Source organism: Pseudophryne corroboree, chromosome 11, assembly GCF_028390025.1.
Source record: "Pseudophryne corroboree isolate aPseCor3 chromosome 11, aPseCor3.hap2, whole genome shotgun sequence".
Classification (NCBI taxonomy): domain Eukaryota; kingdom Metazoa; phylum Chordata; class Amphibia; order Anura; family Myobatrachidae; genus Pseudophryne; species Pseudophryne corroboree.
In genome coordinates, this window is record NC_086454.1 from 63,272,495 (window position 1) to 63,285,541 (window position 13,047).

Here is a 13,047-nt window from a genome sequence, read left to right on the forward strand (position 1 = left end):
GCATTTCAAAGGCACAGTATTTTCCATCGTCTCCCCCCTACCCCCATCGCCCTTCCCCCCTGGGGGCCTGCACAGGGAGGAAATTCAGGTCCTGTGCAATACACAAACGCTGAAGATCTACAGTACTGTTTTGCTCAGTTGGTAGCGTCAGAATACACTCATTTCATTCCCGCTGTTTAGGTGCATTTAGCGTAAAGAATCGCTCCTGCAGATGTACTTTGATTTATGTGAAACCTGTGTGCATCCTTCCATTGACTGTCTTACAATGTAAATAAAATAATACAGTGCATTATTACAGAAAAAAAAAAAAAAAGAAAGAAAGCACATCAGGTCTCGAACCCTGGACCCCCAGCGAGGGAGGTGGGAGCCTTCACCCCTAGCCCACGATGCCTCATGAGAGATTTCCAATTTCATGTGTGAAAGTACTGCAAACAGCGCCCGCCCCCCGCCCCATTGCTGTTGGTTTATGCCTTAGAGGACTCGGACGCTCGCATTTGTAAAGCACGGTGTTTTCCTCCGCCTTCTGCTAGTCCTCCATTCCCATTATGCATTAGCGAACTCAGACGGTCATATATTTTAAAAGCACGGTGTTTATACATTGTACTGTACATTCTTCCTTTTACACAATTACTGTAGTTGCGTCTCCATACACATACAGTACTCCATACTTTTTCCACCGCCTCCCGTTACGCCTACAGTATTGCCAGAGCTGTAGATCAATCCGCCGCTATACTGTACGATCGAAAGTACTGGATTAGTGGAGCATTAGCCACACAGTGGTGGAGATGTGTAATGCATGATGAGTATCTAGATCGCCTCAACGCGCCTGCCTGTGATTAAACTCAGCTATCGCATTAGCGTGACTAAACGCCCGTCTCGGCGGAGAAACAGTCAAGATAAAGGTGGCTACATCTGTAGGTTAAAATGATTTATATCTAGTTAAATAAAGTCTACGACATTTCTTGGGCTTTGTTAAACTGATATGGGATGCAGTTAAAAAAATTTACAGCAGAGAAAAGCCCTTAATATAGGTTAAACCTTATTCCTGCATAATTTTCTTGTTTACATTACAGTGACAGCAAACTCTAAATGGTGATGTTTGTAATATTTGCAGAGATTTCAAATTACTGTAACTCATGTAACACAGTCTGTCACTTCATTAAAGACAAGCATAGAACACATTTAGTGATAATTAATACATTACTTTTACAGAGAAGGTCTTATTATTGGCCAGAAGTATTAAAAATCATTTTTGTTTGTGAGGTGGATGATGGTGGATTCGTTCACAAGTATCGGTTAAAATTAAATAAATCTTCCTAAAGCCAAGTATGGTTGAAAGTTGACTTGCTATCAAGCCCGTGATTGTGAAAATGACACAATCTACAAGAACATAAAGAATTGACTTTGAAGTATAACAAGTGGTGATGGAAAGTTTGCCTGAGTGCATACCAGTGAGATGAGGTGGCCGAGTGGTTAAGGCGATGGATTGCTAATCCATTGTGCTCTGCACGCATGGGTTCAAATCCCATCCTCGTTGTAACAATGCTTTTTAGGTAGAAAAGGCATTTTTACAATTACTGCTTCAGAAACCAACAAGTGAAGCTGACAAACAAAGGGCCAAAATAAACAAGTCAAATCAAGAAGTCTACTTTAAGATGGTAAACGTTAGCAAGTGTCTTGATATTTGAACATGCAATGTCAATACTACTATTTAGAATTTATTTTGCAAATGCTTTATTTCCCCATGATGGTGGATTAGCTCACAAGTATAGGTTAAACTGATTTATGTTTAGTTAATTAAAGTCTATGACATTTCTTGGGCTTTGATAAACTGATATGGGATGCAGTTAAAAAATTTTACAGCAGAGAAAAGCCCTTAATATAGGTTAAACTTTATTCCTGCATAATTTTCTTGTTTACATTACAGTGACAGCAAACTCTAAATGGTGATGTTTGTAATATTTGCAGATTTCAAATTACTGTAACTCATGTTACATAGTCTGTCACTTCATTAAAGACAAGCATAGAACACATTTAGTGATAATTAATACATTACTTTTACAGAGAAGGTCTTGTTATTGGCCAGAAGTATTAAAAATAATTTTTGTTTGTGAGGTGGGTGATGGTGGATTTGTTCACAAGTTTCAGTAAAAATTAAATAAATGTTTCTAAAGCCAAGGATGGTTGAAAGTCGACTTGCAATCAAGCTTGTGATTGTGAAAATGACACAATCTACAAGAACATAAAGAATTGACTTTGAAGTATAACAAGTGGTGTTGGAAAGTTTGCCAGATTGCATACCAGTGAGACGAGGTGGCCGAGTGGTTAAGGCTATGGACTACTAATCAAATATTCTTTGCACGCATGGGTACAAATCCCATCCTTGTCGTCACAATGCTCTTTAGGAAGAAGAGGCATTATTACAATTACTGCTTCATAAACCAACAAGTGAAACTGACACACAAATGGCCAAAATAAACAAGTCAAATCAAGAAGTCTACTTTAAGATGGTAAACATGAGCCAGTGTCTTGATATTTGAACATGCAATGTCAATACTACTATCTAGAATTTATTTTGCAAATGCTTTATTTCCCCATGATGGTAAATTAGCTCACAAGTATAGGTTAAAATTATTTATGTTTAGATAATTAAAGTCTATGACATTTCTTGGGCTGTTAAACTGACATGGGAAGCAGTTAAAAAATTTTTACAGCAGAGAAAAGCCCTTAATATAGGTTAAACCTTATTCCTGCATAATTTTCTTATTTACATTACAGTGACAGCAAACTCGAAATGGTGATGTTTGTAATATTTGCAGAGATTTCAAATTACTGTAGCTCATGTAACATAGTCTGTCACTTCATTAAAGACAAGCATAGAACACATTTAGTGAAAATTAATACATTACTTTTACAGAGAAGGTCATGTTATTGGCCAGAAGTATTAAAAATCATTTTTGTTTGTGAGGTGGGTGATGGTGGATTCATTCACAAGTATCGGTTAAAATTAAATAAATGTTCCTAAAGCCAAGGATGGTTGAAAGTCGACTTGCTATCAAGCTCGTGATTGTGAAAATTACACAATCTACAAGAACATAAAGAATTGACTTTGAAGTATAACAAGTGGTGTTGGAAAGTTTGCCAGATTGCATACCAGTGATACGGGGTGGCCAAGTGGTTAAGGCGATGGACTGCTAATCCATTGTGCTCTGCATTCATGGGTTCAAATCCCATCCTTGTTGTCACAATGCTCTTTAGGTAGAATAGGCAATTTTACAAATACTGCTTCATAAACCAACAAGTGAAGCTGACACACAAATGGCCAAAATAAACAAGTCAAATCAAGAAGTCTACTTTAAGATGGTAAACATGAGCAAGTGTCTTGATATTTGAACATGCAATGTCAATACTACTATCTAGAATTTATTTTGCAAATTCTTTATTTCCCCATGATGGTGGATTAGCTCACAAGTATATTTTCAAATGATTTATGTCTAGTTAATTAAAGTCTATGACATTTGTTGGGCTTTGCTAATCTGATATGGGATGCAGTTAAAAAATTTTACAGCAGAGAAAAGCCCTTAATATAGGTTAAACCTTATTCCTGCATAATTTTCTTGTTTATATTACAGTGACAGCAAACTCTAAATGGTGATGATTGTAATATTTGCAGAGATTTCAAATTACTGTAACTCATGTAACACAGTCTGTCACTTCATTAAAGACAAGCATAGAACACATTTAGTGATTATTAATACATTACTTTTACAGAGAAGGTCTTGTTAATGGCCAGAAGTATTAAAAATCATTTTTGTTTGTGAGGTGGGTGATGGTGGATTTGTTCACAAGTTTCAGTTAAAATTAAATAAATGTTCCTAAAGCCAAGGATGGTTGAAAGTCCACTTGCTATCAAGCTTGTGATTGTGAAAATGACACAATCTACAAGAACATAAAGAATTGACTTTGAAGTATAACAAATGGTGTTGGAAAGTTTGCCGGAATGCATACCAGTGAGACGAGGTGGCCGAATGGTTAAGGTGATGAACTGCTAATCCATTGTTCTCTGCACGCATGTGTTCAAATCCCATCCGTGTCGTCACAATGCTCTTCAGGTAGCAGGGGCATTTTTACAAGTACTGCTTCATAAACCAACAAGTGAAGCTGACACACAAATAGCCAAAATAAACAAGTCTACTTTAAGATGGTAAACATGAGTAAGTGTCTTGATATTTGAACATGCAATGTCAATACTACTATCTAGAATTTATTTTGCAAATGCTTTTTATCCCCATGATGGTGGATTATCTCTCAAGTATAGGTTAAAATGATTTATGTCTGGTTAATTAAAGTCTATGACATTTCTTGGGCTTTGTTAAACTGATATGGGATGCAGTTAAAAAATTGAACAGCAGAGAAAAGCCCTTAATATAGGTTAAACCTTATTCCTGCATAATTTTCTTGTTTACATTACAGAGACAGCAAACTCTAAATGATGATGTTTGTAATATTTGCAGAGATTTCAAATTACTGTAACTCATGTAACACAGTCTGTCACTCCATTAAAGACAAGCATAGAACACATTTAGTGATAATTAATACATTACTTTTACAGAGAAGGTCTTGTTATTGGCCAGAAGTATTAAAAAAAAATTTTTGTTTGTGAGGTGGATGATGGTGGATTCGTTCACAAGTATCGGTTATAATTAAATAAATGTTCCTAAAGCCAAGTATGGTTGAAAGTTCACTTGCTATCAAGCTTGTGATTGTGAAAATGACACAATCTACAAGAACATAAAGAATTGACTTTGAAGTATAACAAGTGGTGTTGGAAAGTTTGCCAGATTGCATACCAGTGAGACGAGGTGGCCGAGTGGTTAAGGCGATGGACTGCTAATCCATTGTGCTCTGTAAGCATGGGTTCAAATCCCATCCTTGTCGTAACAATGCTTTTTAGTTAGAAAAGGCATTTTTACAATTACTGCTTCAGAAACCAACAAGTGAAGCTGACACACAAATGGCCAAAATAAACAAGTCAAATCAAGAAGTCTACTTTAAGATGGTAAACATGAGCAAGTGTCTTGATATTTGAACATGCAATGTCAATACTACTATCTAGAATTTATTTTGCAAATGCTTTATTTCCCCATGATGGTGGATTAGCTCACAAATATAGGTTAAAATGATTTATGTTTAGTTAATTAAAGTCTATGATATTTTTTGGGCTTTGTTAAACTGATATGGGATGCAGTTAAAAAAATTTACAGCAGAGAAAAGCCCTTAATATAGGTAAACCTTATTCCTGCATAATTTTCTTGTTTACATTACAGTGACAGCAAACTCTAAATGGTGATGTTTGTAATATTTGCAGAGATTTCAAATTACTGTAACTCATGTAACATAGTCTGTCACTTCATTAAAGACAAGCATAGAACACATTTAGTGAAAATTAATACATTACTTTTACAGAGAAGGTCATGTTATTGGCCAGAAGTATTAAAAATCATTTTTATTTGTGAGGTGGGTGATGGTGTATTTGTTCACAAGTTTGGGTTAAAATTAAATAAATGTTCCTAAAGCCAAGGATGGTTGAAAGTCGACTTGCTATCAAGCTCGTGATTGTGAAAATGACACAATCTACAAGAACATAAAGAATTGACTTTGAAGTATAACAAGTGGTGTTGGAATGTTTACCAGATTGTATACCAGTGAGAAGAGGTGGCCGAGTGGTTAAGGCGATAGACTGCTAATCCATTGTGCTCTGCACGCAAGGGTTCAAATCCCATCCCTGTTGTCACAATGGTTATTAGGTAGAAGAAGCATTTTTACAAATACTGCTACAAAAGCTGACACACAAATGTCCAAAATAAACAAGTTAAATCAAGTAGTCTACTTTAAGATGGTAAACATGAGCAAGTGTCTTGATATTTGAACTTGCAATGTCAATACTACTATCTAGAATTTATTTTGCAAATGCTTTATTTCCCCATGATGGTGGATTAGCTCACAAGTATAGGTTAAAATGATTTATGTTTAGATAATTAAAGTCTATGACATTTCTTGGGATTTGTTAAACTGATATGGGATGCAGTTAAAATTTTTTTACAGCAGAGCCCTTAATATAGGTTAAACCTTATTCCTGCATAATTTTCTTGTTTACATTACAGTGACAGCAAACTCTAAATGGTGATGTTTGTAATATTTGCAGAGATGTGAAATTTCTGTAACTCATGTAACATAGTCTGTCACTTCATTAAAGACAAGCATAGAACACATTTAGTGAAAATTAATACATTACTTTTACAGAGAAGGTCATGTTATTGGCCAGAAGTATTAAAAATCATTTTTGTTTGTGAGGTGGATGATGGTGGATTTGTTCACAAGTATCGGTTAAAATTAAATAAATGTTCCTAAAGCCAAGGATGGTTGAAAGTCGACTTACTATCAAGCTCGTGATTGTGAAAATGACACAATCTACAAAAACATAAAGAATTGACTTTGAAGTATAACAAGTGGTGTTGGAAAGTTTGACAGATTGCATACCAGTGAGACGAGGTGGCCGATTGGTTAAGGCAATGGATTGCTAATCTATTGAGCTCTGCACGCATGGGTTCAAATCCCATCCTTGTCGTCACAATGCTCTTTAGGTAGAAGAGGCTTTTTTACAAATACTGCTTCATAAACCAACAAGTGAAGCTGACACAAAAATGGACAAAATAAAAAAGTCAAATCAAGAAGTCTACTTTAAGATGGTAAACATGAGCAAGTGTCTTGATATTTGAACATGCAATGTCAATACTACTATCTAGAATTTATTTTGCAAATGCTTTATTTCCCCATGATGGTGGATTAGCTCACAAGTATAGGTTAAAATGATTTATGTTTAGATAATTAAAGTCTATGACATTTCTTGGGCTTTGTTAAACTGATATGGGATGCAGTTAAAATGTTTTACAGCAGAGCCCTTAATATAGGTTAAACCTTATTCCTGCTTAATTTTCTTGTTTACATTACAGTGACAGCAAACTCTAAATGGTGATGTTTGTAATATTTTCAGAGATTTGAAATTACTGTAACTCATGTAACATAATCTGTCACTTCATTAAAGAAAAGCATAGAACTCATTTAGTGAAAATTAATACATTACTTTTACAGAGAAGGTCATGTTATTGGCCAGAAGTATTAAAAATAATTTTTGTTTGTGAGGTGGATGATGGTGAATTTGTTCACAAGTATCGGTTAAAATTAAATAAATGTTCCTAAAGCCAAGGATGGTTGAAAGTCGACTTACTATCAAGCTCGTGATTGTGAAAATGACACAATCTACAAAAACATAAAGAATTGACTTTGAAGTATAACAAGTGGTGTTGGAAAGATTGCCAGATTGCGTACTAGTGAAACGAGGTGGCCGAGTGGTTAAGGCGATAGCCTGCTAATCCATTGTGCTCTGCACGCATGGGTTAAAATCCCATCCTTGTCGTCACAATGCTCTTTAGGTAGAAGAGGCATTTTTACAAATACTGCTTCATAAACCAACAAGTGAAGCTGACTCAAAAATGGCCAAAATAAAGAAGTCTACTTTAAGATGGTAAACATGATCAAGGGTCTTGATATTTGAACATGCAATATCAATACTACTATCTAGAATTTATTTTGCAAATGCTTTATTTCCCCATGATGGTGGATTAGCTCACAAGTATAGGTTAAAATAATTTATGTTTAGATAATTAAAGTCTATGACATTTCTTGGGCTTTGTTAAACTGATATGGGGTGCAGTTAAATTTTTTTTACAGCAGAGCCCTTAATATAGGTTAAACCTTATTCCTGCATAATTTTCTTGTTTACATTACAGTGACAGCAAACTCTAATTGGTGATGTTTGTAATATTTGCAGAGATTTCAAATTACTGTAACTCATGTAACATAGTCTGTCACTTCATTAAAGACAAGCATAGAACACATTTAGTGAAAATTAATACATTACTTTTACAGAGAAGGTCATGTTATTGGCCAGAAGTATTAAAAATCATTTTTGTTTGTGAGGTGGATGATGGTGGATTTGTTCACAAGTATCGGTTAAAATTAAATAAATGTTCCTAAAGCCAAGGATGGTTGAAAGTCGACTTGCTATCAAGCTCGTGATTGTGAAAATGACACAATCTACAAGAACATAAAGAATTGACTTTGAAGTATAACAAGTGGTGTTGGAATGTTTACCAGATTGTATACCAGTGAGAAGAGGTGGCCGAGTGGTTAAGGCGATAGACTGCTAATCCATTGTGCTCTGCACGCAAGGGTTCAAATCCCATCCCTGTTGTCACAATGGTTATTAGGTAGAAGAAGCATTTTTACAAATACTGCTACAAAAGCTGACACACAAATGTCCAAAATAAACAAGTTAAATCAAGTAGTCTACTTTAAGATGGTAAACATGAGCAAGTGTCTTGATATTTGAACTTGCAATGTCAATACTACTATCTAGAATTTATTTTGCAAATGCTTTATTTCCCCATGATGGTGGATTAGCTCACAAGTATAGGTTAAAATGATTTATGTTTAGATAATTAAAGTCTATGACATTTCTTGGGATTTGTTAAACTGATATGGGATGCAGTTAAAAATTTTTTACAGCAGAGCCCTTAATATAGGTTAAACCTTATTCCTGCATAATTTTCTTGTTTACATTACAGTGACAGCAAACTCTAAATGGTGATGTTTGTAATATTTGCAGAGATGTGAAATTTCTGTAACTCATGTAACATAGTCTGTCACTTCATTAAAGACAAGCATAGAACACATTTAGTGAAAATTAATACATTACTTTTACAGAGAAGGTCATGTTATTGGCCAGAAGTATTAAAAATCATTTTTGTTTGTGAGGTGGATGATGGTGGATTTGTTCACAAGTATCGGTTAAAATTAAATAAATGTTCCTAAAGCCAAGGATGGTTGAAAGTCGACTTACTATCAAGCTCGTGATTGTGAAAATGACACAATCTACAAAAACATAAAGAATTGACTTTGAAGTATAACAAGTGGTGTTGGAAAGTTTGACAGATTGCATACCAGTGAGACGAGGTGGCCGATTGGTTAAGGCAATGGATTGCTAATCTATTGAGCTCTGCACGCATGGGTTCAAATCCCATCCTTGTCGTCACAATGCTCTTTAGGTAGAAGAGGCTTTTTTACAAATACTGCTTCATAAACCAACAAGTGAAGCTGACACAAAAATGGACAAAATAAAAAAGTCAAATCAAGAAGTCTACTTTAAGATGGTAAACATGAGCAAGTGTCTTGATATTTGAACATGCAATGTCAATACTACTATCTAGAATTTATTTTGCAAATGCTTTATTTCCCCATGATGGTGGATTAGCTCACAAGTATAGGTTAAAATGATTTATGTTTAGATAATTAAAGTCTATGACATTTCTTGGGCTTTGTTAAACTGATATGGGATGCAGTTAAAATGTTTTACAGCAGAGCCCTTAATATAGGTTAAACCTTATTCCTGCTTAATTTTCTTGTTTACATTACAGTGACAGCAAACTCTAAATGGTGATGTTTGTAATATTTTCAGAGATTTGAAATTACTGTAACTCATGTAACATAATCTGTCACTTCATTAAAGAAAAGCATAGAACTCATTTAGTGAAAATTAATACATTACTTTTACAGAGAAGGTCATGTTATTGGCCAGAAGTATTAAAAATAATTTTTGTTTGTGAGGTGGATGATGGTGAATTTGTTCACAAGTATCGGTTAAAATTAAATAAATGTTCCTAAAGCCAAGGATGGTTGAAAGTCGACTTACTATCAAGCTCGTGATTGTGAAAATGACACAATCTACAAAAACATAAAGAATTGACTTTGAAGTATAACAAGTGGTGTTGGAAAGATTGCCAGATTGCGTACTAGTGAAACGAGGTGGCCGAGTGGTTAAGGCGATAGCCTGCTAATCCATTGTGCTCTGCACGCATGGGTTAAAATCCCATCCTTGTCGTCACAATGCTCTTTAGGTAGAAGAGGCATTTTTACAAATACTGCTTCATAAACCAACAAGTGAAGCTGACTCAAAAATGGCCAAAATAAAGAAGTCTACTTTAAGATGGTAAACATGATCAAGGGTCTTGATATTTGAACATGCAATATCAATACTACTATCTAGAATTTATTTTGCAAATGCTTTATTTCCCCATGATGGTGGATTAGCTCACAAGTATAGGTTAAAATAATTTATGTTTAGATAATTAAAGTCTATGACATTTCTTGGGCTTTGTTAAACTGATATGGGGTGCAGTTAAATTTTTTTTACAGCAGAGCCCTTAATATAGGTTAAACCTTATTCCTGCATAATTTTCTTGTTTACATTACAGTGACAGCAAACTCTAATTGGTGATGTTTGTAATATTTGCAGAGATTTCAAATTACTGTAACTCATGTAACATAGTCTGTCTCTTCATTAAAGACAAGCATAGAACACATTTAGTGAAAATTAATACATTACTTTTACAGAGAAGGTCATGTTATTGGCCAGAAGTATTAAAAATCATTTTTGTTTGTGAGGTGGATGATGGTGGATTTGTTCACAAGTATCGGTTAAAATTAAATAAATGTTCCTAAAGCCAAGGATGGTTGAAAGTCGACTTACTATCAAGCTCGTGATTGTGAAAATGACACAATCTACAAGAACATAAAGAATTGACTTGAAACATAACAAGTGGTGTTGGAAAGTTTGCAAAACTGCATACCAGTGAGACAAGGTGGCCAAGTGGCTAAGGCGATGGACTGCTAATCCATTATGCTCTGCACGCATGGGTTCAAATCCCATCCTCGTCGTCACAATGCTTTTTAGGTAGAAAAGGCATTTTTAAAAATACTGCTACAAAAGTTGACACACAAATGGCCAAAATAAAAAAGTCAAATCAAGAAGACTACTTTAAGATGGTAAACATGAGCAAGTGTTTTGATATTTGAACATGCAATATCAATACTACTATCTAGAATTTATTTTGCAAATGCTTTATTTCACCATGATGGTGGATTAGCTCACAAGTATAGGTTAAAATGATTTATGTTTAGATAATTAAAGTCTATGACATTTCTTGGGCTTTGTTAAACTGATATTGGATGCAGTTAAAAATTTTTACAGCAGAGCCCTTAATATAGGTTAAACCTTATTCCTGCTTAATTTTCTTGTTTACATTAAAGTGACAGCAAACTCTAAATGGTGATGTTTGTAATATTTGCAGAGATTTGAAATTACTGTAACTCATGTAACATAATCTGTCACTTCATTAAAGACAAGCATAGAAAACATTTAGTGAAAATTAATACATTACTTTTACAGAGAAGGTCATGTTATTGGCCAGAAGTATTAAAAATCATTTTTGTTTGTGAGGTGGATGATGGTGGATTTGTTCACAAGTATCGGTTAAAATTAAATAAATGTTCCTAAAGCCAAGGATGGTTGAAAGTCGACTTACTATCAAGCTCGTGATTGTGAAAATCACACAATCTACAAGAACATAAAGAATTGACTTTGAAGTATAACAAGTGGTGTTGGAAAGTTTGCCAGATTGCATACCAGTGAGACGAGGTGGCCGAGTGGTTAAGGCAATGGATTGCTAATCCATTGTTCTCTGCATGCATGGGTTCAAATCCCAAATACTGCTTCATAAACCAACAAGTGAAGCTGACACAAAAATGGCTAAAATAAACAAGTCGAATCAAGAAGTCTACTTTAAGATGGTAAACATGAGCAAGTGTCATGATATTTGAACATGCAGTGTCAATACTACTATTTAGAATTTATTTTTCAAATGCTTTATTTCCCCATGATGGTGGATTAGCTCACAAGTATAGGTTAAAATGATTTATGTTTAGATAATTAAAGTCTATGACATTTCTTGGGCTTTGTTAAACTGATATGGGATGCAGTTAAATTTTTTTTACAGCAGAGCCCTTAATATAGGTTAAACCTTATTCCTGCATAATTTTCTTGTTTACATTACAGTGACAGCAAACTCTAAATGGTGATGTTTGTAATATTTGCAGAGATTTGAAATTACTGTAACTCATGTAACATAGTCTGTCACTTCATTAAAGAAAAGCATAGAACACATTTAGTGAAAATTAAAACATTACTTTTACAGAGAAGGTCATGTTATTGGCCAGAAGTATTAAAAATAATTTTTGTTTGTGATGTGGATGATGGTGGATTTGTTCACAAGTATCGGTTAAAATTAAATAAATGTTCCTAAAGCCAAGGATGGTTGAAAGTCAACTTACTATCAAGCTCGTGATTGTGAAAATTACACAATCTACAAGAACATAAAGAATTGACTTTGAAGTATAACAAGTGGTGTTGGAAAGATTGCCAGATTGCATACTAGTGAGACGAGGTGGCCGAGTGGTTAAAGCGATAGCCTGCTAATCCATTGTGCTCTGCACGCATGGGTTCAAATTCCATCCTTGTCGTCACAATGTTATTTAGGTAGAAGAGGCAGTTTTACAAATACTGCTTCATAAACCAACAAGTGAAGCTGACACAAAAATGGCCAAAATAAAGAAGTCTACTTTAAGATGGTAAACATGAGCAAGTGTCTTGATATTTGAACATGCAATGTCAATACAGGTTGAGTATCCCATATCCAAATATTCCGAAATACGGACTTTTTTGACTGAGAGTGAGATAGTGAAAACTTTGTTTTTTGATGGCTCAATGTACACAAACTTTGTTTAATACACAAAGTTATTAAAGATATTGTATTAAATGACCTTCAGGCTGTGTGTATAAGGTGTATATGAAACATAAATGAATTGTGTGAATGTAGACACACTTTGTTTAATGTACAAAGTTACAAAATATATTGGCTAAAATGACCTTCAGGCTGTGTGTATAAGGTGTATATGTAACATAAATGCATTATGTGCTTAGATTTAGGTCCCATCACCATGATATCTCATTATGGTATGCAATTATTCCAAAATACGGAAAAATCCCATATCCAAAATACCTCTGGTCCCAAGCATTTTGGATAAGGGAGA

At 34.6% G+C, this 13,047-nt stretch overlaps 9 non-coding genes across 9 annotated transcripts; all 9 read left to right on the forward strand.

Moving 5' to 3' along the window:
• Nucleotides 1–1,455: 1,455 nt before the first annotated feature.
• Nucleotides 1,456–1,537, forward strand: TRNAS-GCU (transfer RNA serine (anticodon GCU)). Its single transcript has one exon. It is a non-coding gene; the product is annotated as a tRNA-Ser (tRNA).
• Nucleotides 1,538–3,160: 1,623 nt separating this feature from the next.
• Nucleotides 3,161–3,242, forward strand: TRNAS-GCU (transfer RNA serine (anticodon GCU)). Its single transcript has one exon. It is a non-coding gene; the product is annotated as a tRNA-Ser (tRNA).
• A 1,614-nt stretch (nt 3,243–4,856) lies between these two features.
• TRNAS-GCU (transfer RNA serine (anticodon GCU)) lies at nt 4,857–4,938 on the forward strand. Its single transcript has one exon. It is a non-coding gene; the product is annotated as a tRNA-Ser (tRNA).
• A 1,608-nt stretch (nt 4,939–6,546) lies between these two features.
• TRNAS-GCU (transfer RNA serine (anticodon GCU)) lies at nt 6,547–6,628 on the forward strand. Its single transcript has one exon. It is a non-coding gene; the product is annotated as a tRNA-Ser (tRNA).
• A 767-nt stretch (nt 6,629–7,395) lies between these two features.
• On the forward strand, nt 7,396–7,477 carry TRNAS-GCU (transfer RNA serine (anticodon GCU)). Its single transcript has one exon. It is a non-coding gene; the product is annotated as a tRNA-Ser (tRNA).
• A 1,592-nt stretch (nt 7,478–9,069) lies between these two features.
• On the forward strand, nt 9,070–9,151 carry TRNAS-GCU (transfer RNA serine (anticodon GCU)). Its single transcript has one exon. It is a non-coding gene; the product is annotated as a tRNA-Ser (tRNA).
• A 767-nt stretch (nt 9,152–9,918) lies between these two features.
• On the forward strand, nt 9,919–10,000 carry TRNAS-GCU (transfer RNA serine (anticodon GCU)). Its single transcript has one exon. It is a non-coding gene; the product is annotated as a tRNA-Ser (tRNA).
• Nucleotides 10,001–10,754: 754 nt separating this feature from the next.
• Nucleotides 10,755–10,836, forward strand: TRNAS-GCU (transfer RNA serine (anticodon GCU)). Its single transcript has one exon. It is a non-coding gene; the product is annotated as a tRNA-Ser (tRNA).
• A 1,559-nt stretch (nt 10,837–12,395) lies between these two features.
• Nucleotides 12,396–12,477, forward strand: TRNAS-GCU (transfer RNA serine (anticodon GCU)). The gene has a single exon. It is a non-coding gene; the product is annotated as a tRNA-Ser (tRNA).
• Nucleotides 12,478–13,047: the final 570 nt, after the last annotated feature.